This window comes from Podarcis muralis, chromosome 4, assembly GCF_964188315.1.
Source record: "Podarcis muralis chromosome 4, rPodMur119.hap1.1, whole genome shotgun sequence".
Taxonomy (NCBI): Eukaryota; Metazoa; Chordata; class Lepidosauria; order Squamata; family Lacertidae; genus Podarcis; species Podarcis muralis.
Genome location: NC_135658.1, coordinates 32,867,078 through 32,892,232, shown reverse-complemented (window position 1 = coordinate 32,892,232; position 25,155 = coordinate 32,867,078). Strand labels below are relative to the sequence as shown.

At 43.6% G+C, this 25,155-nt stretch overlaps 1 long non-coding RNA gene across 1 annotated transcript; it reads right to left on the bottom strand.

Annotated features, from left to right (window-relative positions):
• Positions 1-1,605: 1,605 nt before the first annotated feature.
• LOC114595323 (uncharacterized) lies at positions 1,606-21,851 on the bottom strand. Its single transcript, XR_003706254.2, has 3 exons — positions 21,690-21,851; positions 6,180-6,207; positions 1,606-1,746 (listed from the first exon to the last, which is right to left on the bottom strand). It is a non-coding gene; the product is annotated as an uncharacterized LOC114595323 (long non-coding RNA).
• Positions 21,852-25,155: the final 3,304 nt, after the last annotated feature.

Here is a 25,155-nt window from a genome sequence, read left to right as displayed (position 1 = left end):
ACTCGCAAGACGTTTCGTCTTGCGAAGCAAGCCCATAGGGAAATTCGTCTTGTGGAACGACTCAAAAAACGGAAAACTCTTTCGTCTTGCGAGTTTTTCGTCTTGCGAGGCATTCGTCTTGTGGGGCACCACTGTATATAGATATATATATATAATTTATTTTTATTGGCATTGTGAGAGATTTGATGGTCCAGAATTTGGTTGTGTTGTGTTCAGTTGGTTGCGATGTAGTGAACTATGCAGCCACCAGACCACCTAATGAAGCAACCTTTGGTTTGGTGAATGTATTGTTGTGAGTTTGGGGAAGGGGTAGGCTATATGCTTGAGTCTCTTCTAATTTCTGGATCCAACAAGAATCCAATTGCTAGAATAGGGAGACATGTTTCTTGGTAATGGCTCCCTGAGTATGGGGCATTAAGAGTCCCCTCCCTCAACTATCAGTTAGAAAGACAAAAGATAGAGTTGAGGTGTATAAGCTAGAAACAGGAAGTAGGCTGGGCAGCTAAGCGGCAGAGCCATGTCTGATTTCTGCTGGAATTCAAGGCTATGCCTATGGGAGAAGCAAGACCCTCTTGGGGTATTAATGCTGTGAACCCCTTCATCGTAGGCTCAGGGTATAGATATATATGTAAATAAACCATATATCATAAAAACACCACAGTCTCTGCTGTCCTTGTTCTGAGGAAGCCAAACCCTAGGTAAGCACTGGAACACCTGGAATATTGCACCGCTTGGAAACTGCAGTGTCGTGCAACAGTATTTGTTCTATTTGCATCATCCTCTTAATTCATGGTTGTCAGGGTTGAGGAGTCAGTGACTCTCCAGATGTTGTTGGACTCCAACTCCCATCAGCCCCAGCCAGCATGATGAAAGTCCAACTTCTAGGCAATCAGTTTCCACATCCCTCATTCTTGCAAATGTTTTATTTGGTTGCTGTCCTCTATTTCAAATTTAAAATCCTGTTTTCTTTCTGGGGTACGTTTGTTTTGGCATGGTAAATTCCAATGGGACTCTCAACCATGGCTTGTGCTAGGAATTATAATTCCCAAGAGATAGTGCAAGAAAGTGCTGCATCCAACACAAGCACCAACGTAACGGGCCTAGAGAGGACTTGCAGAAAGACCATAAATAATGAATATGTTTGATCCCTGATTGATGTTTATGAAGCCCCTGAATTTGGTTGCTTTATTTCATTTTACATGGTTTTATATTGTTTCCATGGGTATTGTTTTTATATTGTACCTAGTGTACACTTCTTAGAAATATCCAGCAGTGTAGAAATGCTTTGACTGATTAAGCAAGTTCAAGGTAAAGGTAAAGGGAGCCCAGACCATTAGGTCCAGTCGTGGCCGACTCTGGGGTCCCTCGCTTTATTGGCCGAGGGAGCCAGCGTACAGCTTCCGGGTCATGTGGCCAGCATGACCAAGCCGCTTCTGGCGAACCAGAGCAGTGCACGGAAATGCTGTTTACCTTCCCGCCAGAGGGGTACCTATTTATCTACTTGCACTTTGACCTGCTTTCGAACTGCTAGGTTGGCAGGAGAAGGGACCGAGCAATGGGAGCTCACCCTGTTGTGGGGATTCGAACTGCTCTGGTATGGGGGGCTCTGGCTCAGTGGCAGCAGAAGAGCTATCAGGCGATTGTCCAAAAAAAGCTCAACAACATTTTGTGTCCGGATTTTTACCTCTTGAAATATGTCAACCACCCATTCTGCTTCTGTTTTTGATGATAACTGTAGATTTCTCCCTAAAAGGCAGAATATAAAACACATAAATAAATGCAGCACATATATACATAATGACAAGGCACACCAACCTACTGGACCTGGACCCTGGGGGGGAAATAGGTTCTAAGGGGTTTTCCCTACATATTTGATTCAGGATTTCATGTGTTTTCCTCTTTCTCCATAAAAAGTCATCAGGGATATTTACTTCATTGACATGTATGGAGAACCAGACAGGAGATCCATTTATGGGAAGGGACAGAACTGCAGATACCATGCATATTTTGTGGCTGTGTTGTGTGCCCACCTTCTCATGTTGAGAAGTGACAGTCTATAATTTGATATTGCCTTTCTTTTTTCTTTTTTTGAATGATAAAAAATGGTTTTCAAAAAATGACTACGTTTTGTATTTCCCATTCAATGCACTGATTCACCTTGCAGATTTCCAGACTACACTGGAATTGATTTGTTAGATGTGTGTAGATGGGATTATTATACATTTTTAAATTGTAACACTGAACTCTCTAAATCCTCCTCTGATATGGCTAGGGTTCGACTGATTTGAGGTGGATAATCTGGGATAGCTCTCTCCCTTTGATTGTTCTGAAGTGCAGATCAGAAATATACAAAGTAATGTGTCAATGAGAGCTTTCTGATATGAGCAGAACTATATAGTGAAATATCTCCATCTGGCTTTTAAGTTATAAAGCTACTGATAAGACCGTTTGGCAAATGCTTGATGAAGAGCTCTGAATTTCACTCTGCACCAGTTTATTTGAATAGTAAGGACAAAGGAATATTTATCTTGTCAAGTACCATAAATAAACCCATTAAAGTCATATATCTCTGTGGAATAATAAAGCGGGATGGTACAGTAAATATATTAGTTCTGCTCCATTTTGTATTGTGGTGTTTCCTTTAACAGACTACAGCATTCTTGTTTCTATCAGAAATATCCACTGAATTGAAAAGTGCTGTTGTTGGAGATGTCTTGCTCATTATATTGTGTTTTATATATATATATATATATATATATATATATATATATATATATGCTTTCGTAGATTTTCACGGGTACAGGAATGCATATTATATATATTATATTGTAATATATGTGTGTGTGTGTGTGTGTGTGTGTGTGTGTGTGTGTTTTCTTAGTGTTTGGAAGGCTGGGATTTTTTTGTAATACTTTTTTGTAATTAAAATATCAGTGCTGTACAAAAGCAAATATGATATAGGATACAAACACAATGGCACAGTATTCATGCACAGTGAATTAGAAAAATGCTGCAAAGAAAGTCAGGCCCTGTCCAACTAGCCCACTGTTCTTCATTCTGACTGGCAGCAGGCAGAGGTACAGTGGTACCTTGGATTAAGAACTTAATTCGTTCCAGAGGTCCGTTCTTAATCTGAAACTGTTCTTAACTTCAGGTACCACTTTAGCTAATGGGGCCTCCCGCTGCCGCCGCACAACTGCCGCTCAATTTCTGTTCTCATCCTGAAGCAAAGTTCTTAACCTGAGGTACTATTTCTGGGTTAGCAGAGTCTGTAACCTGAAGTGTCTGTAACCCGAGGTACCACTGTATTCCCTGTCACTGATCTCCTTAGTTGAAGATGCCAAAAATTCAACCTTGGACCTTCAAGCATGAATAGTTTTTTCTCATCCCCTTTATGATCAGACGTCCCTATAGTCCAGGTATGGAAAGCCTGTGGCTCTTCAGATGGTGTTGGGCTACAAATGACATCATTCCTGAACAATAGAGTGGAATGGAATAGGCTTGGAGTCCATAAATTTCTGGAGGTTCCCCATCTCTGCCTATAGTTCATGGGTTATAACTTCTCCTAGCGCACAAATAGCTGTGCATTGCCCATTTATCGAACCACCCTGAGATCTACAGGTATAGGGCAGCATATAAATTTAATAATAATAAAGAAAGAATAAGTACAACTCTGCCTTCAGGTATGGCCTCCTTCGAATTCCTGGAACTAAGACTTGCTGCAGGCATCTACTTTAGGAGCATAGCCAGAGAGCTGTGTAGAGCACACAGATGGGTGGATGTGTCCTTTTCTGTTCCAGTTTCTCTTTTTTCCAATTGTAAGTTTAGTTCTCTACATTTCCATGTCAGTTTGCAATGTTTAAAAGAGTCCTCGTTAAATTCAGCAGGACTTTAGTGCGAATTTCTCCTAATAGGCACATCCGTGTATGCAATTTTGACTAATATACACATTTCCCCTTATATAATGCATATCTGTATGCTTCTTTCATTCATATATGCATTTTAATGCACACTTTCCCTAGTGTATGTGTTTTTGTACACATTACTTGGCTGGAGAACCGCATTGCAAAATTCAGACAATAGCAGATTTCGAGGGATGGCTGTGTTTTGGGCCTGCATATTGGGAAGTGATAGTTAGGTAGATTTGCCTACAAATGTCCTGATCATACTTAAACTTGCACCAAATTGTACAGATCCATCACTTGAAGGCCTTAAGCTGAAGAAATCAGAATGCAAACATTTGTTGGCTGGAAGCAATCCATCCTCACTTTGGGTTTCTTGGAAACATTGATTGGTGTAAGTGTAGGTCGATAGAGGCTTTTGTGTTTGCATTCAAACATTAATCAATCACATTTTATTAAAAATTTAAAATCATGAGACACGAAAGCATGGAAAACATTTGGGGTCTGCTGTACAAGGGAATGAATAACACATTTAATACCAAAACCACACTTATTAGGAAAACAGAATGCAATATTATGGCTGTTTTACTATCACAGTTTTAAATACCAGTAATATTTAGTTATGATAATAAGGTAGCAAAAAGGCTTACTGCCAGGGAAGGTTGCCAGGTCCAGACTCTGAGAACATTGCTGTATGTGACTTTCCATACCATATTGTTGCTATTGAGCAAAAGGTCAGTAAGCAAACATTGCATATATTGTATTTGGTTCAAAATGTGGACTACATTTATCAAATGTCATGTTGCTGTAAATTCGGACACACAAACACAGTGAATACTTTCCATTCTGTCTTTCATTGGCCGACAAAGGAAATTAGTATAGATTGACTACGTATCCCCAAGGGAGGGGGGGGGGTTGTTTGAATTGTTTCTTTCTTGTGTGGTGTAACAATCAAAGTAGTAACTAGAATAGACAGTGTAGAGCCTGCAACTGATTTTCCACAAAACCCCTTTTGTGCACCTTAGTTTCTCTATGTGTGATATGCAAATATGACAACTGTTTTATGGAGAGCCAAGCATTTTACAGTGCAGAGGTAAAGCCTTTCCCTTGTTGAAGCTGTTATCGAGGGGTTTTAATGGAGATGCAGAACTTCCAGGCTGATCAATGACAGTGACAGCTAAAGTAAAAATGGATGAATCAAAGTGACATTACAAGGAACAGAAAACCAAGGAGGCAGGTAGCAATAGATTAGATCTATAGGCATGGAAAGATGGGCATCTAGGAGAGGCAGATAAGAAGACAGAACATAAATTCAAAGGCTCAGTGAGGGATTAGTAAATTGAAGGGCTGCTGGGGTACATACAATAACCCTTTTATTAGGATTTCCATTGACACCTGGAATAATGGATGACTGAACCAAACAGTGGGAGGAAAACACCAGAGAGGGGAAAACACTTGTGCTATTCTCTGTCATAATCCTAAAGACTCCCTTAGAAGCCCAGTCTGAACTCTTACAAGTGATGGATTTAGTGGGACACTTCTTACATCTGTGCCATAGGCAACTAATACAGGGAAAAATCCATTGCTTTGAATCCTAAATGTGCTTTAGATCCAGGAAAGGATCCTGCTGGTGGAAGGAGGATTTTTTCTTTTTGGCCAATTACCCCTCTTCCCCATGTTTCCAAAGGCTCCCCCCACCAATTCTCTGGGGACAAATTTTCAGGGGCTGCAGGGAGAGAGGAGAATTGCCAAAAGTTGGTTCCATTCCTTCAGCTAGTGGAAGCAATTTCAGGATCTCTAAAAGTCTCACAAGTTTTTCTAAGTGTTACGGGCCTATGATATAGGAATGGCTGAATCACACAAAGTTTCTGCATCGAAAGACAAATCTCATTTCAACATTTAGGTTGGTTTATACCAGGAATGGGGAATCTTTTTCAGCCAAAGGGCCATGTTTCTTCATAGACAGCAGTGTCAGCAGTGGTTGGAGCTAGTGGCAAAAGTTGGTGGAGCAATGGATGTGATTGGAAAAGCCCAACTCACATTTCCCAAAACTAGGTAACTAACGGATGTTTATGTTGTGAATAGGTGTCAAAAGATTATCTGTACTGATTTCAGCATGTACTGTTGACAGCAACATACATTGACTCACCTTCTGGAAGACTGGTTGAAAATCAAAACAGGCTGATGGGAAAAGAGAAATCATGGCTGTCATGGGCTCAGAGCGTTGTGTGAATAGGTTCACATTTATGCACTAAGTAAGTATTGTGCATTACTCACCATGTTATGCATTTCACGCATTTGATTCCTGTGCGAAAAGAAACAAGTTAAAGTAGCGGATATAATTATGGTTATATGTTCTGATGTGAAATGGGAATGCCAAGGGTAGAGTAGATGTGAGTCATTCTTTAGCAGCAGAATAAAGGGAAATGCAGATGACAGCTAATCTCACACATACATATTTACCACAAAACACTGTTGTTGTTTTTTAATAGAGAGAGGGAGAGGAATGTAACTACTATAACTCATGTCCAAAATAATCCCCTTTCAGGGGGGGAAATTGCATGCTGCAGTACAGACATAGCCTAAGTGGGATGGATCATAGGCTGGTAAGTGCTTGCCAAGAGAACTGAATAACCTTTGCTGTGGCTGCAGAAAAGGGGCAGACCTCAAAGACCAGAAGGGTTGGCCAGGGATTGCACCACACACAGAGAGAGCCTACATAAAAGCACAGTAGGCCAAGAATTATTATTCTTTGTTGGATCCTGTGCTTGCTAGATTTCAGAAAAACAGAGCCACACCCCATTCAGCCCATCGAGAGTATACCTGGCACCAACTGCTGAACATTTGTATGTATGCATCTGTCCAAAGAATATAAGACAAGCCTGCTGGATCAGGCAAATGGCCTATCTAGTCCAGTCCTGCAAACTGGACATGAACGCAATAGCACTCAGCCAACTGGCGATTCCCAGCAACTGTCAGGCCCTGAAAACTGGGTCAGCAGCGGAGCAAGCCAATCAGGCACCTGGAGCAGCGTGCGCCCTGTGCCCAGGGGCAGAACAAGCTGCCCGCGGGGTGGCGTAAGCTAGGGCAGGATGCTCTGTGAGGCCTCCAAGGAGTCTGCCTGCCTCCTCCCACTCAGCCACCCTACAACTGAGGGGGAGGTGGTGGCCGGATTGTCTGGGGGAGTGCGGAGCCTGCGTGTGATGGCCTGGGATTCAGACTCAGATGCTGAACCTGAGGGATCCCAGCCTACACAGGATTCCCCGCCTCCAGAACCAGCTGAGCCAGGGCTGGGGCCTGAGCCTGAAGGGTCCTCACCTGTGCTGGATCCTCAGGTGCAGACATTTGCTGAGTCTGCTCTGGCTCCTGAGGTGATGGAGGACCCATTGCCTGCAGGTGCTCCACTCTCAGCCCCGGCAGAGGAAGCTGAGGTTGCCTCTGGACCCAGTAACCCTCCAGCCTCTCCTGAGCTGCAGAAGCTCGGGGCAGAGAGACCGAGGGAACTAAGTTCCCGCAGGAGGAGTGCTCGCCTCCAGGCCAGGAGAGGCGAGTCACCAGAGGATCGGGGCCGCCCTATGCCTCGGGGCAGATAAATGCCAGTCAGCCCCAAGTTGCGGGAGCAACGTTGTTGGTTGCTAGTTCCTGCCTGAGCTCCTGACCCGCCCTGGCTCCCTGCTTGCATGTCTGTTCCTGACTTCACCCGACTCCCTGCCCTGCACTCAGCTTCAGCTACTACAGACTGCCTCCATGTTGCGCCTTTGACCACGGACTGGACTTGGACCTCGCCTCTCAGGTAACCCATGGGGCCAGCCCACTGCGGTTGCCCACCCACCACGTCACTCCCAGGAGAGACATGTGACTTGGGCATGCTGCAGGCCCCGCGGTGAGTTCCACCCAGCATTTTGTCACCCCTCTCAGTGGTGACACCTGGGGCTACCCGCCCCCACCGCACCCACTTTCCTCCGCCCCTGGACTGGGTTTGTGTTGAGGTAGTTTTGTTCTCACCAGTGTGTAGCTCTTGGCTTGAGCCATGAACAGAGAGATCTATTAACCCCTTCCTTTGTAGCAGTGTTTCCCAACCAGCAGCAGCATCATAATCATCATGTGTAATACTCCTTCCATTCTACACAGAACAAACTCTTACCAAACAAAGGGCCTTGTGTCAAAATCCAGAGATGGATTGTCTTTTGACAACAATGTGAAAGAGGAGAGACTGAAACAGATACTCCCCCTAATTCATTGTCTCGCACAGAGCTGAGCATGAGCGAGAGATCCCTTTAAATTATTACACATGATAAACTGTTTTCCATTAAAAGGCAATGAAAGAAAACTGTACCTAACGTGGGGCGTAGGGGCAATGACACAGATAGCATTGCACAACATACCAATCTGCTACTGAATCAGCAAGAGGCAATGATAATAAATGGGCTCAGGGGACTGAATTCAAAACATGCTTTATTTCGTCTTGCTCTAATGGGAATTAAGCCCCCAAATCAATGTGAACCCATGTGCATAAAAATGCTTATATTAGTGAAATTAACATACAAAAATGCATTATATAAAGGAAAATTGCTTTGGAAAAAAATGTATATTAAGGAAAACTGCAGACAAATATGTATATATTAGGGGAAATTTGCATTAAAATGTTGGTGAATTTTCATGAGGGCTAACAAAAATAATTCCCATACTGATGTGGAAATGTGAAGAACTGAACTGAAGTCAGGAAAAATGAGAAACTGAGAAAAACCAAAACTGACAGATTTGCCTGTCCCTTGCTGCAACAAGTGTAACTTACTCTGCCATTGCCATTGGTTTTATCAATATCCTGTTGATTTGCCACTCTTCTTTTAGTACCAGACATTATAGTTTGTTCATCTTGATTTTCAGGCTTCTAGCATCAACATGCAATCATATATGCATTATAGGTTTATTGTATCATATTATATCATTGTTTCTGTGATTCCCTCCCCCTTTTTTCTTAATGCTCTATCATTCTCTCAGCAAATCTGACAGCAGAGAATAGCGGGACCTTCTTGGCTATGCCACTCTGGTTATGGAACTCCCTCCTGTCAGAGATACACTTGTCCCCGTTGTTGATGCCTTTCTGACATCTGTTAAAGACATATCTGTTTTATATGGTCTTTGGGGACTCAAGACATGTTTGGCCAGTTTCTATCTGTGTCAGCTTCTGTATTGCTGCTGTCTTGTAACTGAATTGTGCGTTAGATCGTTTTATGATTTCAATATTGATTTTATGTGCTATTTTGTTGCATTCCTTGTATACCATCCTGAGAATTTTGGTTGAAGGGCAGCTCATCAAGACCCTCTTGGCTCCCCCCACCCCAAAATTAATAGCTGCTCTGCAGTCTTTGTGTTTGGACAGGATCAGCTTTTGATTTCTAGAATAATTTTAAATATGAGCATAGCCATATTTATGAATTTATGATGATGTGAGCACAGACTAGGGTAGAGACACATGTTTGTTTACTTTAGGGGTAACTTGGATTTCTATAAAATCCCAAGGCTATATGGCTGTCAGAGGTGATACCAAAAGGAACAGCAGGTCACTACAGTCAAACCCCACATTCCAAATTAAGAAGCATTGTTAAGATTAGAGATAAGGGACAAAGGAGAAATCAGAAAGAAGGAAAGAGAGAAAGAGAGAAAGAGAGAAAGAAGGAAAGAAAGAAAGAAAGAAAGAAAGAAAGAAAGAAAGAAAGCGTTTATTTAGAGAATATCTCTAGATTAGATACTCTTGAAGAAGTCTCATCCATGGTGTTCAGTAAATGAAGACTGGATGACAAACTTAACATGCCCAAATGTTTATCCCTGTGGGATCAAAGGAGGGAGTGGACAGAGGGAACAAAATTCACTAATTAGATGTAACCAGAGGAAGCTTCATGTTCCTTTCTATCCAAGAACACCTGTGGAGATGGGCTACTGACACTTTTCCAACCCAGGGTGATGTGAACTGGGAGAGAGTTCCTTACTGCAAACCATACAGGCAGTGACCGTTTTAGGCACATCTGATACTTGAGCATCGTACCAAACTTGGTAGTGACCCGAAAACGTCACTAAAACATCACAAAAAGGGAGAAGGTGAGGGGTGGAACAGGGTCGTTGCAGACTTTAACAATAGTATTTCAAATATATGTGATTTCACTAAAACACATGGTGCCTTGGAATGTGTAAACTGGGAGTTGCCTGTATTGCATTTATGTTGGAGGGGCAGAGGGAGAAATGCTGTATTAGATTGTGATGCTTGAATACTTTGCATTGTCAACTTCCTGTTCTGTAGATTGTGCCTATATCAGTGTGGGGGTATTTATAAGTTCCTTAATGTGCACTTGTGTTCCCCAAAATTCTTTGGAAGAACTCCATCTCATATCTAATCAAATTGGGCCACTGAGAAGACACCCTGTGATGCTTTAGGGAAATCCTGGAGTTGGACTGGATGCAGTGTGAGGGCACTGCTGAAGGGAACCAGGCAGGACAGCTTTAAAGCTTAAGTGGATTACATTTCTATATAACCCAGTTATGGGTCTGTGGATTCAAGAGAGCCCCCCCCCCCCGGCTGCCTGCCTGTCATATAGTTCCCCTGACAGGCAGGGTTTATTAGCTTTTCCAACCCAGCTCTCTCAGCATCTTTCTTTTCCCCCTGATCACATCCCTCAGCTGCCTGTCTCAACTCTTCCGGTATCTCTGTGTTCCCGAGAGCCCTTCATCATTTAGCTGTACCAGCTGCCTGCATTGGCCTCCCCACAACAAAGCCAAACCCTTTCCTCTTCCCCAGTGCTTCCTACAACAACCATTGGACATTTTGCTTCGTTTCATTTCTGCTTGCAGCAAATCTCCTATAGTCACTAGTAAATGTTTCACATGGGTAAGCCCCCCAACTCAGAACTGCTGTGGTCCACATCAGAACGCTTCATGTTTGGAAGATTATCCCAGTAATGTGCTTCTGATGGTGACAGTGGCTTAGGGAGTTCTGAAAACCCCTTGAACATTAAGTGGGTGGATTTCCCAGTTCCTGAACTCGCAGTCAGTTCTGTTAAACTAACGGAAGCAGTATATGCTAAGGATTTCTACTGTGTAAAAGGTAAAGGGTAAAGGGACCCCTGGCCATTAGGTCCAGTCGTGACTGACTCTGGGGTTGTGGCGCTCATCTTGCTTTATTGGCCAAGGGAGCCAGCGTACAGCTTCCGGGTCATGTGGCCAGCATGACTAAGCCGCTTCTGGCGAACCAGAGCAGCACAAGGAAACGCCGCTTACCTTCCTGCCGGAGCGGTGCCGATTTATCTACTTGCAGTTTGATGTGCTTTCGAACTGCTAGGTTGGCAGGAGTTCTACTGTGTATGTGGTCATAAAATGGCTGATGTGCTAGAGATGAGTGAATCTGTTAATTTCATTTTTCCAATCTTAAATTCAGTTCTCCACATTTCCACAACATGTAATCATAGAATTGCAGAGTTAGAAAGGACACTGAGGGTCATCTAGTCCAAACTCCTGCAATGCAGGAATCTCAACTAAAGCATCCATGTCAGATGGCCACCCAACCTCTGTTTAAAAATCTCCAAGGAAGGAGAGTCCACCATCTCCCAAGGGAGTCCATCCCACTGTCGAACAGCTCTTACTGTCAGAAAGTTCTTCCAGATGCAAAGTTGGACTCTTCTTTATTGTAACTTGAAGCCATTGGTTCAGGTCCTATCCTCTAGAGCCGAAGAAAACAAGTTTTGTGATTTTGTTTTTTTAAATCTTCATTAAAATTCACCAGCATTTTAATGTGAATTTCTCATAATATAAACATTTTTTAAAGCAATTTCCTATAAGAGAATGCATTTTTGTATGTTATTGTCACTGATATGTGCATTTCGTACACACTTTATCCTAGTATATGCCATTTTGTGTTGCTTTGAAAAATTTGGAGAAATGTGAAATTTGAAGGATGGTTGTGTTTCATTTTGTGTATTATATCAGAAAGTGCAAATTACATAGGCTCAGCTCTGATTTGATTTCTCTCCCATCCCAGTTTCTTGTAGCCTTTTTTTCTATTGTAACATAAGAGGAGTAAGTTCATATTCCAGTCCACAAATCTGAAGAACAGCTGTCTCCTTTCTTTCTAAGGTGATACTGTACTTATGCCTGCTCTATTGTGCCTTTCAAGACCCAAGGCATGTCAGATTCCTATAGTTTTAGCAAGCGGACATTGCCACTTTTCTGGGGGAGGATGCCATATACCCAGTAGCAGCCGGTGGGATGGGTGGGGCTGTGTTCCTTTCCTGGCTTCCCAGTGAAGTCCATCACTGCTAGTTACTGAGAGGGAGGAGCAAGCCAGGGTGTGCAGCTCAGCAGGGTGCAAGCACAGCATTGGGAACATTGCACTGGCTTGGCCACTGTGTGTACACTGTGCTGAGTTCCCCACGGCCTTGCCCATCTCCCATTAAAGTTCAGACAGACTATGGACAGTATCCAGCTAGTGCATCAGTGCAAAAATTTATGCTTGCATAGTGGCATTTTCCAATTGTGCACACTCTGTGCCCTCTCCAGATCTGCTCTGGAAGGTTGGCAGAGCCCAAAACAGAGATAGTGGGTGCACTGGGAGAGGAAAGTGGGAAAAGTCCTATGGTGCAAGCAAAAACGTTGCTCCGGGACAGGAGGAAGGAAGTCAAAGTGACACCGAGTTGGTTCAAAGAAAGAGTTTATTCTGTTCTCCGGATAGCAGAAGGCACCTGCGTGGTGAGTCCACAGCAAGACCAAAGAAATGATGAGTTTCATGCTGTATATATATCCTCCAGGCAACCTCTCCCTCCTTCCAACCACGTCAGCCTATGTACGCAGGTCGACATCACATATGTTCTTGCTCTGGTACTCTCAACCATAAAAGGATCTTCCTTCCTGTACTTCTGACCATAAAAGGATCTTCCTCTTCCTACTCTTATCTGGGAAGAGGTAATCATCTCTGGGAACACGCTCTAGCGTTTGTTCCCGGACCTGGGTTTGTGTGTCAGAGTGTGTCCAGGACGTAAGATAAAGCACAGATGTGTCTTCTCTCTGTTCTGTTCTACTACTGGTACAGTGAAGGCCATAGTTGCCGCCACAACTGATAAAGGAGAGGGCTCTGAGCACTTGTCTATACAGCCAGGCTTTTGTTTATGCATTGAGCTCAGAGCTCAAATTAATGGATTTTAGCTAAGGAAAAATAGGGATTTTGGTGCAGTTTCAAACTGCCTGCACAGTCAGTTTTGGGTTTTGGAAACCCATTCCTTCACTATGACAAACCTAGTTATTGTGATGGAATTTTGTCTGCAGCTAATGACTTCTGTCATGGGCAGTACTTTGACCCATCATCTCTGTCTGCCATATCTCTCATCTGAACTGAGCTCACAAGCTGACAGTTCACACTGGCCAGAAGGAAATGGTGCACAACAGATATCTCCTAAAGCACATCCACCAACCCCCTTCACACAGAAAGTGTGCAGCACTTGTGCACACACCACACAGATGAACATAGTGAGGATCTTTCACAAAAGTCAGTTTTTTTGTATTAGAGTAAAATTCTTTTCTTTCTAGTATATTATTCGGCTATATTATCTGAATCATGATGATGCCATGTGGTCACATGCCAAAAAAATCCATAAAACCCAGCAACTAGACCACAATGAATATGAAGTGAAGAACAGAAACTGTTCTTATACAAAAATGGAAAGATAAGGAAGTGCCAAGTGTTCATCGGTGGACATTAAGAAATGAAGTTATAGCAATTAATGGGGAATTTCATTCCACTCCAACTCAAACTTTCCATGGAAATGGCATACAGTAGGTTCCAGACTATTGAACTGTCTTGTTGCTCTTTGTCCACTAAACAGAAGGAAAAGCACTCCTATTGAATTTGACGGGGCATACTACTATGTAAGTGAGGTTAGGACTGCATCCTAAATCCTATATAAATGCTATCCATTTTTAGTTCTTGTGCTGATGATTTATTCATTTCTAATATAGATGGTCTAAAATAGATGGTCACAAAGCTGTTTACAGAACAAGCAATAAAAACAGTTCATTAGTCAAATAAGACGTTAAAAGAAACCAAAACCACAGGTGAAAACCTACCGGTAAGTTCCATAACTAGGTTTAATGTGTTGGAATCCATGGTTTATGTGCAGCTTTGCAAGCAGCAATTAATGTCTCCACAGCCTGGGAAGACAGAGCATGAAAGGAATCTGCCTAGAGATAAGGAGACCCAGCAACAGCTCAGTGATTGGCTGAGGTCCCTCATATAGGCAGCATGACCTATGACACAGGTGGTTGGTGTGGTTAGTGTTGGAGTTGTTGAGGAGTTGCTGAGAGTGAAGAAGTCCTGTTGTAAATAGTAACTTGTAGATAAGACTTGTATGTTTACTGCTGTATACAGTGGATGCTCAGGCTGCGAACGTGATCCGTGCGGGATGCACATTCGCAACCTGCATCTGCGCATGCGTGGGTTGCAATTTGGCACTTCTGCACATGTGCAAAGTGCAATTTAGTGCTTCTGCGCATGCACGACTGCTGAAACCCAGAAGTAACCCGTTCCGGTACTTCCGGGTTTCGGCGGTCCGCAACCTGAAGCGGCTGTAACCCGAGGTATGACTGTATAATAAACTACAAGAATCAAGTTACTAGTCGACAGTCTTTGTTCCTGATCGTCGTCCTGACTGGGCAATCTCAAGATTTGCCTAAGAAACACTGCAGTACTCTGCTATACTCTGCTAAGCTGTGCAACAGGTGAAAGCACTTCAGAAGTCCAAACAGCTTTCAAAAGTTTTAACATAATGTAAAACTTCTACCTAAAATGCTGGCTGGAATAGAAAGGTCTTTGTCAAGCAGGAGGGAAGGGGCCTGACTGATCTTAGCTGGAAGGGAGTTCCACAGTCACACCCACAATACTGAATGCACAGCTCCTGGTGGATACCAACCATGCATTGGAGCCATGGGAGACTACTGTGTTATGTTCCCATTAGGTTATGCTAGCAGAATATTGTAGCCACGTAACTCTGGTGCTACATCAGTGCAACCCCACTGCCATTATGCTATTGCTAGTTCATGGATTTTGTTGTTATATGGTCTAACTGGACCATATAACTGTATTGTGAGATATATAGATGAATAGCTTACTGTTCTTTGAATTAGAACAGATTTCCCCTTTCCAGAGTGAAAAACATCTAAGATATGTTGCTAGATTAAAAACCAGGGAAGCTGGTGGCAAGTGCTTGTTATTTTTAACTGAGAGCTGTACTCAACATTACACAAAGAGACTGTGCAGGTCAAGGCAAATGACCCTTACATGTCCCTGCAGTGAGAACCAAATCAACCAAACTCGCGTTATGTGAGAATCAGCTGCCTCTTCAGTATCTGTGTATCAGTGTGTGTGTATACCATACTTTCAGCATAAGAAAAATTCTGAACTCTTCCCATGAAATTTCAGCTCTGCCCTGATGGAATGAGGGCAGACATTAACGGATCAAAATCATGGCTTTGGAACATCTGAAATAGAGGTGCAGTTCATAGAATCATAGAATCATAGAATCATAGAATCATAGAATCATAGAATCATAGAGTTGGAAGAGACCACAAGGGCCATCGAGTCCAACCCCCTGCCAAGCAGGAAACACCATCAGAGCACTCCTGACATATGGTTGTCAAGCCTCTGCTTAAAGACCTCCAAAGAAGGAGACTCCACCACACTCCTTGGCAGCAAATTCCACTGTCGAACAGCTCTTACTGTCAGGAAGTTCTTCCTAATGTTTAGGTGGAATCTTCTTTCTTGTAGTTTGGATCCATTGCTCCGTGTCCGCTTCTCTGGAGCAGCAGAAAACAGCCTTTCTCCCTCCTCTATGTGACATCCTTTTATATATTTGAACATGGCTATCATATCACCCCTTAACCTCCTCTTCTCCAGGCTAAACATGCCCAGCTCCCTTAGCCGTTCCTCATAAGGCATCATTTCCAGGCCTTTGACCATTTTGGTTGCCCTCCTCTGGACACGTTCCAGTTTGTCAGTGTCCTTCTTGAACTGTGGTGCCCAGAACTGGACACAGTACTCCAGGTGAGGTCTGACCAGAGCAGAATACAGTGGCACTATTACTTCCCTTGATCTAGATGCTATACTCCTATTGATGAGGCCCAGAATTGCATTGGCTTTTTTAGCTGCCGCGTCACACTGTTGGCTCATGTCAAGTTTGTGGTCAACCAAGACTCCTAGATCCTTTTCACATGTACTGCTCTCAAGCCAGGTGTCCCCCATCTTGTATTTGTGCCTCTCATTTTTTTTGCCCAAGTGCAATACTTTACATTTCTCCCTGTTAAAATTCATCTTGTTTGTTTTGGCCCAGTTCTCTAATCTGTCAAGGTCGTTTTGAAGTGTGATCCTGTCCTCTGGGGTGTTAGCCACCCCTCCCAGTTTGGTGTCATCTGCAAATTTGATCAGGATGCCCTTGAGTCCATCATCCAAGTCGTTGATAAAGATGTTGAATAAGACCGGGCCCAAGACAGAACCCTGTGGCACCCCACTAGTCACTCTTCTCCAGGATGAAGAGGAACCATTGATGAGCACCCTTTGGGTTCGGTCAGTCAGCCAGTTACAAATCCACTGAGTGGTAGCATAGTCAAGACCGCATTTTACCAGCTTCTTTACAAGAATATCATGGGGCACCTTGTCAAATGCCTTGCTGAAATCAAGGTAGACTACATCCACTGCGTTCCCTTCATCTACCAGGCTTGTAATTCTGTCAAAAAACGAGATCAGGTTAGTCTGACATGACTTATTTTTCAGAAATCCATGCTGACTATTGGTGATCACAGCATTCCTTTCTAGGTGCTCACAGACTGTTTGCTTAATGATCTGCTCCAGAATCTTCCCTGGTATTGATGTCAGACTGACTGGGCGGTAATTATTTGGGTCCTCTCTTTTCCCCTTTTTGAAAATAGGGACAACATTTGCCCTCCTCCAGTCTGCCGGGACTTCGCCTGTTCTCCAGGAATTCTCAAAGATGACTGCCAGTGGTTCTGAAATCACATCTGCCAGTTCTTTTAATACTCTTGGATGCAGTTCATCTGGCCCTGGAGACTTGAATACATCTAGACTAGCCAAGTATTCTTGTACTATCTCCTTAGTTATTCTGGGCTCTGTTTCCTCTGCTGAATCATTTGCTCCAAATTCTTCAGGTCGGGCATTGTTTTCTTTATCGGAGAAGACTGAGGCAAAGAAGGCATTGAGGAGTTCAGCCCTTTCTGTGTCCCCTGTTTGCATTTCACCATCTTCTCCTCTGAGTGACCCCATGGTTTCTTTGTTCTTCCTTTTGCTACGAACATACCCATAAAAGCCTTTTTTGTTGCTTTTAACCTCTCTAGCAAGCCTGAGTTCATTTTGTGCTTTAGCTTTTCTGACTTTGTGTCTACACGTGCTGGCTATTTGTTTGAATTCCTCTTTGGTGGTTTCCCCCCTTTTCCATTTTTTGTACACATCCTTTTTTAATCTTAACTCAGTTAAAAGTTCTTTAGATAGCCACCCTGGCTTCTTTAGGCACCTTCCATGTTTCCGTCTCATTGGTATTGCCTGAAGTTGTGCTTTTACTATCTCCCTCTTAACAAACTCCCAGCCATCTTGAACTCCCTTTCCTTTTAGTATTACTGTCCATGGGATCTCACCCAGCACTTCCCTAAGCTTTATGAAGTCGGCTTTCTTAAAGTCGAGAAATTGAGTCCTAGTATGCTTGGCTGCTCCTTTCCGCTGTATAGTAAACTTCAGAAGAGCATGATCACTCGCGCCTAATGATCCTTCCACTTCTACCCCACTAACCAGGTCATCAACATTGGTTAGGACCAGATCTAAAATGGCTGTTCCTCTTGTTGCTTCTCCCACTTTCTGGACAATGAAGTTGTCTGCAAGGGCAGTGAGGAATCTGTTTGACCTTATGCTCTTGGCTGAGTTTGACATCCAACAAATATCCGGGTAATTGAAGTCCCCCATTACTACTATCTCCCTTCCTTTTGCATGCTTGGCCATCTGTTCCAGGAAGGCATCATCTATGTCCTCCGTTTGGCTTGGGGATCTATAGTAAACTCCCACAATGAGGTCACTGTTATTCTTCTCTCCCTTAATTTTGACCCAAATGCTCTCACTTTGGCTTTGAGGTTCTAAATCTTGGATCTCTTCACAGGTATACACATCCCTGACATATAACGCCACTCCTCCTCCTTTCTTGTCTGGTCTGTTTCTTTGAAATAGATTGTATCCCTCCATTATTACATTCCAATCGTGGGATTTATCCCACCAGGTTTCAGTGATTCCTATTATGTCATATTTAGTTTGCTGTACCAGGAGCTCAAGCTCATCTTGTTTATTTCCCATGCTTTGTGCATTAGTGTACAGACATTGAAGTCCATTAATCATTCCCCCGTGTCTCTTATTTAAGGATTTTCTCCTCCCACCACTAGGTCTGCATGCTCTTTGCTCCATTCGGTCTATGACATTTGGATGATCATCTTCATCAATTGATAGACTCCTACCTTCAGGAGCACTGTCTCCCTCCCCCACATTAGTCAGTTTAAAGCCCTCCTGATGAGGTTTCTGAGATTTTTTGCAAAAACATTCCTCCCAACCGTTGTGAGGTGCAGCCCATCGCTTGCCAGAAGTCCATCTTCAAGAAACTGCATTCCGTGATCTAAGAATCCAAACCGTTCCTGTTTGCACCATTTGCGAAGCCAGTTGTTCACTTCCACTATTTTTCCCTCTCTCCCTGGGCCACGTTGTTCAACTGGGAGGACAGATGAGATGACAATTTGTGCATTTAATTGCTTCAATTTCCTGCCCAGAGCCTCGTAATCTCTTTTGATCTTCTGGAGGCTATTGCTTGCAGTGTCATTGGTTCCCACATGAACCAAGAGGAAGGGGTATTTGTCAGTGGGTTTTATGATTCCTTGCAGTCGTTCAGTTACATCTTGGATCTTAGCCCCGGGGAGACAGCACACTTCCCGAGACATCTTGTCAGGCCCACAGATCACTGCTTCTGTTCCCCTCAGTAGGGAATCCCCTATCACCACTACACGCCTCCTCTTAGGTCTGGTCGGGGTTCTTCTGTGAGCTGTCGGTTCCAAGGTCGCCTGGACATTCCCAGAGGACTGCCTTTGCTCCTCGTCTTCATATACCTGATCGACTGTAATGAGGGAGAGATCCTCAAATGGAGTCTGCTCTTCGTCTTCCATGCTAGGGGAAAGGACCTCAAAGCGATTGCGTATTTCTAAACAATCAGAGCGAACCCTGGGCCTCCTACTTCTTTGAGTCACGTTTCTCCATATATCTGGCTCCTGTGTTGGTGAACTAGCCACCTTCTCAGGGGAGTCCCCTGTCTCTTCCTTGGTGGAGACGGTGTGCTCTGTTGCTTCCAAGAAGAGTTCCAGCTCTCTAATTCTTTGGAGCGTAGCTACACGTTCCTCCAGTTGCTGGACTTTGTCTTTTAAGAGGGCAATCAACATGCAATTGCTGCAGGTAAAGCTGCCTGCAACCTTTGGCAAGATGGCAAACATTGCGCAGGAACCACAGGCGACTGCAGCTGTTCCCTCACCCTCCATCTTGGGAACGTGTCGTTGGGGGTGACCACAGTGGTCCTCTATCATAAAAAGTGTGGAGACAGGACAAATAAATCCCTCCCAAAAAACCTAGGTCTCCCCCAACAAATGTTTGAGACTAGCTCCCCTAAATCTAAAATATGGATTAAACTGCGCGTGCCGCTAGGCGCGCGCCGCTGCCCTAAAGCTCTGATAAGCTCCTCCCACAGCTAATCACCTACCTCAACAGAAGCCCTGCCCCCTCTGACCTTTGCCCAGAGAGAGCAGCTAAACAGCCACAAGAAACTCACACAAGAAAACCCTTTTTGTTCCTTCTTCAGCTGCTGTTCCACATTGGGATGTGAGATTACTGTGCTAAAGTTTCCCCAAATATTTCTAGATGCATAAAAAGTCTACAGATGCAATTCAGGTGATTGAGAGAACATAGCTGCTCACTAGCTGTGATATTATTTCTCCCTAGTCTCAGCTGGTGTTGCTGCCAAGATGCTATTGTGAGACACTAAACTTTCCCAGATAACAGGTGTGCCTTTCCCCCTCCAGCTTTAAAAAATAACAACAGGCATTTTTAAAACCAGATTGCTCATAATGGGGGAAAAATAGTGTCTGGGAGGAGTACTCTATTGCGCAAAGAAGGTCTACACACAAACACTTATTTCTGACAGTTTTCATTCTGATACTTTTTTTAACATGAAGTGGCTGTAGCTCAGTGACAGAGCCCATGCTTTCCATGCAGCAAGTCCCAGATTCAGCCTTTGGCATCTCCAGTTGAAAGGATCCTTCCTTCCTTAATGTTAATAACTTATATACCACTTAATATAACGAAATTTCTAAGTGCTTCACACAATTTACAATCATCACGTCACCAGCAAAACATCAGTACGCAGTATCAAAAAGCACACTAAGAATCCAGTATATAATATTCTCCCTATTCTGCATGTGGACAAATCAGTTGAGATACAAACATGAATCATGCTTGAAATGTGCAGCCTGCACTGCAGGAGCAGCCGGTGTGAAGCGGTGGCACTGAAGAGTTTGAAGAAGAGTTTGGATTTGATATCCCACTTTATCACTACCCAAAGGAGTCTCAAAGTGGCTAACATTCTCCTTTCCCTTCCTCCCCCACAACAAACATTCTGTGAGGTGAGTGGGTCTGAAAGACTTCAGAGAGAAGTGTGACTAGCCCAAGGTCACGCAGCAGCTGCATGTGGAGGAGCGGAGACGCGAATCTGGTTCACCAGATTCACCGCTCTTAACCACTACATCACACTGCAGCTCTGGTCTCCTAGCACCGGCACTGCTGCTACTAAACTGGGCCAGGGCACTGCAAGTGTGCTGGCAGAGATACCAGATGGGCTCCACTGGTGTGCCATTCTGCTGTGACCTCACTACCACTCTGTCTCATGCCACACCATCCCAGTAACGTGTAGCGATGCTGGTGCTGGGAAGCCAGGTCACTCCTGCCTACCAGTGAACTGACCGTTTCTTTGCTGGGCAGGCAAGCAAGTGTGAAAGGGAAACAGAGCCCTCCTTCCTGTCACTCAGCCTTTTGACTACTAGTCTCCTGGAAGACAAATATTTGCCACCATCCTCCTTCCTTGATTTCATGCAAGAGGCATTGCTTCTTCCTTTTCTTGATCATTCTGGTCTTTCTGGTGTGAGGCCAATTCCCCTATCCCTGAGGACAGGAAGGAAAATAGCACTGGGAGGCCAAAGTGACAAAGGGATGGAAGGCTGGACCTGGCTTATATATTTGTTCAGACGGCTCCCTGGTTTAGGGGAGAAGAGGTACCGGTATATGCCGACTATCAATATCTACACATGCTTTAGTTTACATATTTCATAGGATGCAACTTTTCCCAGACGGGAAGAATGGGGTTTGGCTATCACAATGATCTGCAATTCCCTAGCATTTCGTAAGTACAAATGCCTATTGTGACAAACTGCATGCAGGAGCCACTCCAAGTTTGAGGAAGGGCCAGCTCAGTGGTAGTTCACATGCTTGGCATGCAGAAGATTCAATCCCTTGCATCTCCCGATGCTGCTGGGAAAGGCTGCCAATCCGTGTAGACGGTCCTGAGCTAGATATCTCAGTATGCAGCAGCTCCCTGTGCTGTTATTCCTCACATGGAGAAATAGCATCCATGTCAGAATTTCGCAATGCGTGAAAGGCCTTTACTGAATTCATACCTTTTGAAAGTCACAGCGTGGTGTCAGTGAACCTGCCTCTGTGGCACACTCTGCTTTTCTGTCTTCTTCCCGGGTGGCTCTGCATTGTCCTCCTGAGGGGCTCGATGCTGAAGAAGCTGGAATAGATAGAAGCAGAACGGCAGCAGAAGTCAGAGCTTAGCCTTCTTGCCTTGAGGCTCCGTAGTCGATTGAGGTGCCATGTGACTGACTGACTCTGGTGAATTTACAATAGGGTAGATGTCTGGAGAGATAAGGACAACACTATTATATCTCCCTTGCAGCTTATCGCTGCCTAGAGTCATTCTAATAGTAAAACGTGTCATCGGTGCCAAACTGCAGGGGCCTGGATGTGAGAGATGCCGAGCTCCCTTAACTCTCGCTGATTAAATGGGCGCTGGGAACACTTGTAACTCTGGGCTGCTTGTTTCTTTCTTTCTTCAAGCACTGCATAAGGTTAGTCAGAAGATGGTGGCAAAGAGGACGATTTGGGTTCAGAGGAAACCATAGGAATCCTATGTACTAATGCCAGCCTTGGAGACACTAAATGCCAGTTACAGTGGTACCTCGGATGGCATACACTTCAGGTTACAGACTCCGCTAACCCAGAAATAGTGCTTCAGGTTAAGAATTTTGCTTCAGGGTGAGAACAGAAATTGTGCTCCGGCGGCGCGGTGGCAGCAGGAGGCCCCATTAGCTAAAGTGGTGCTTCAGTTTAAGAACAGTTCCAGGTTAAGAACAGACCTCCAGAACGAATTAAGTATGTAACCAGAGGTACCACTGTACAATACTGAAATCAGTTAAAACAACTGATTAATTAAGCAGTTTACTTTTTCACTTAAAAAGACCCATGTTTCCTAATGTCATATATAGAAAGGTCATGTTTCTGATTATAACAGCTTTATCAACCATCAGCATGACACTGAACTGAGGCAGGACAATTTGTTTATGTACTTGTGTCCACTGTTTAAGTACTTAACCCGAGGTACCACTGTACTAGGAATCACAAATGGGGAGAGTGCCGTGATGCTTGGGTCCTGATTGTGGGGTTCCCATGAGCATCTGGTCAGCCACTTTAAGAACAGGGTGCTGAGCTAGATGGGCCATTGGCCTTAGGCAGCAGAGCTCTTCCTATGTCCTTATTTTCTTTGCGTTTCTATTACTGATGCTGGCTTTAAAACCTGGGAAAATGTTAGGTCAGTGGTAGTTTTTCCTTGCCTGGCAAATAACTCCCACAAAACAAAACATCCAATTTTTGAATTATTTAACCCTTGAATCTACTTGGAGATCAAGTGAGCCAGAATAATATTAGGGGTGTTCACATGTTACGTACATTCAACAAGTGCATCGTCTACACTTGTTGTAGTTTAGCTGTCCGCTCCTACAGTTATTCACATGTGATGTTCAACAAGTGTACAGTCTATGTACCTTGATGCACAATAGTGTCCGACTTGTCCCAGGAGACTTTTCCTTCAGATGTGTATTTTAAAGAGAATACACAGAATTAACTTTCATTACGCAAGTGATTGTGAGTCAGCCTTAGATGACTCTTCTAAAACTTTTGCTTGGCTAGAATCCCTTTTGAATTTGACTGTGACAGCAATAGTGCAATTTATGGTTTTGCTTTTTTGGGGTGGTGGAGGAAATCCATGTACTGTAACTAGAGAGCTGCAGAGAGTCAGTGTAAATTCTAGGACGCATTCATTCATTCATTCATTCATTCATTCATAAATTTAAAAAAACCACTATTATTCATTGCCAATGCAATTTCATGTTCTACACTAGCTGCAGCTTCTCAACCATCTTCAAGGGCAACCCCACAGAGAGGGGGATGCCACTCTATACAGCAACCAACTTTGAGGTTTCTAGTCTATGAATCCCTGTGGCTAGGCTATCCCTATCTAGGAACAGCCATAGCAGGTGAACCAGCCAAGCTATCAAAAGGCACTCCTTGGTGCAGAGGCCACCTGCACCTCCAACAACAGTGCTGGAACTAGGATCCCCTACAGACTGCACACCTGTTCTTTCAGAGGGAGTGCAACTCTGTCTAGTGCAGGCAACCTGCCTATTTGCTGGAAACAAGAACCATGCACTCTCACCCACTTAAAGGGGCTCTATTACGATACGATACGATATATTTATTGTCATTGTCCCTTGCGGAACAATGAAATTGAAAACTACATAAAACTACCACAAAACTACATAAAACTACCACAAAACTACATAAAAACTACATAAAACTACTACAAAACTACATAAAACATTCAAAAACCCCTAAAAACTCTATCTTGTTGGGATTCAGTTTCAACTAATGGGCCCTCATCTAATCTGCTATTGCATTGAAGCAGTGGTCCAGGACTTGCACTAAGACATGTGTTTCTGGCACGACAGCTCATATGATACACATTACAGAGGTGTTACTTTGAGGCCAGCTGCTCTGGAAGAATCTGCCACAATTATGGCACAATTTCTTATTGGCCAAATGCCCTGTGAAACAAAGCCATCTTCTGAACCTCCCAGTGCCATTTCAAAGTTTGTGTATGTGTTTGTTTGAATTTTCAATTTCCCCTGTGTTGTATTTGTAGAAAAGGTGGAAATGAAAAGTCAACTGGTTGTGACGTACTGGAATAGGAGCATAATGAGTAATGGATGTGCTCAGTGGATGATCTCACTTCCTCTTGCCCTGCACTTGGAGTTCATGAATCTGCATCAACAATCAGCATGTTCTCAGTCCTGTCTCCCACAGTCTGAGAGTTTCAACAGAGAAGGGGATTCCAGGTATTTTTAAAATCCTTGGTATGACACCATCAAGCAGAGCAGAGTAGTTTTTGGCCCATTTATCATGATAGCAGCAACACACCCAGAAGTGGCTGGATCCATGCTGTGTCTCCTAGTGCAGCCACAACCCTGCCCCTTTAGATAGGGTGTGATGATTCCAGTCCAAACACCATCAGTTTTCTGGAAATGGCAAGTGAGACACTTGTTGCCATGGTGATCCTTAATAGTTCTGACTCAGATGTGGGGTTGTCATGGAAACTGCATCTGTAGCTCCTGGGAGGTGGTGCAGGCTTCTTCCTTCCTTCCTTTCTTCCTTTTCTATCAGCAGAAAAAGGCTCTAAAGCCCCATCCTGTTTGCTACTTGCTGCACTGCAGTGACTAAGCTTTCAAGGCTGTTTCATTATTCACAGACTGAAGGATAGTCCCTTTTTGATCCTGCACTGAAGAAGCAGAATTGTTACTCAATGGCATAAATACTTTCCCTCCACATCAAACTCATCACAGGCATATAATCTGCAAATTTATGCACCTCCAGTTCCCACTATTAATTTTATATAGTCTATTTTTTATATATGTCTATTTTTTAAATAAATTTATAATAAAATAAAATGAAGCCTTCTTGCAGAAAGCAGATCACCTTCTCTTTTTCCTTGGTTCATTCCTACTATTTTACATGCAAATATATCTACAT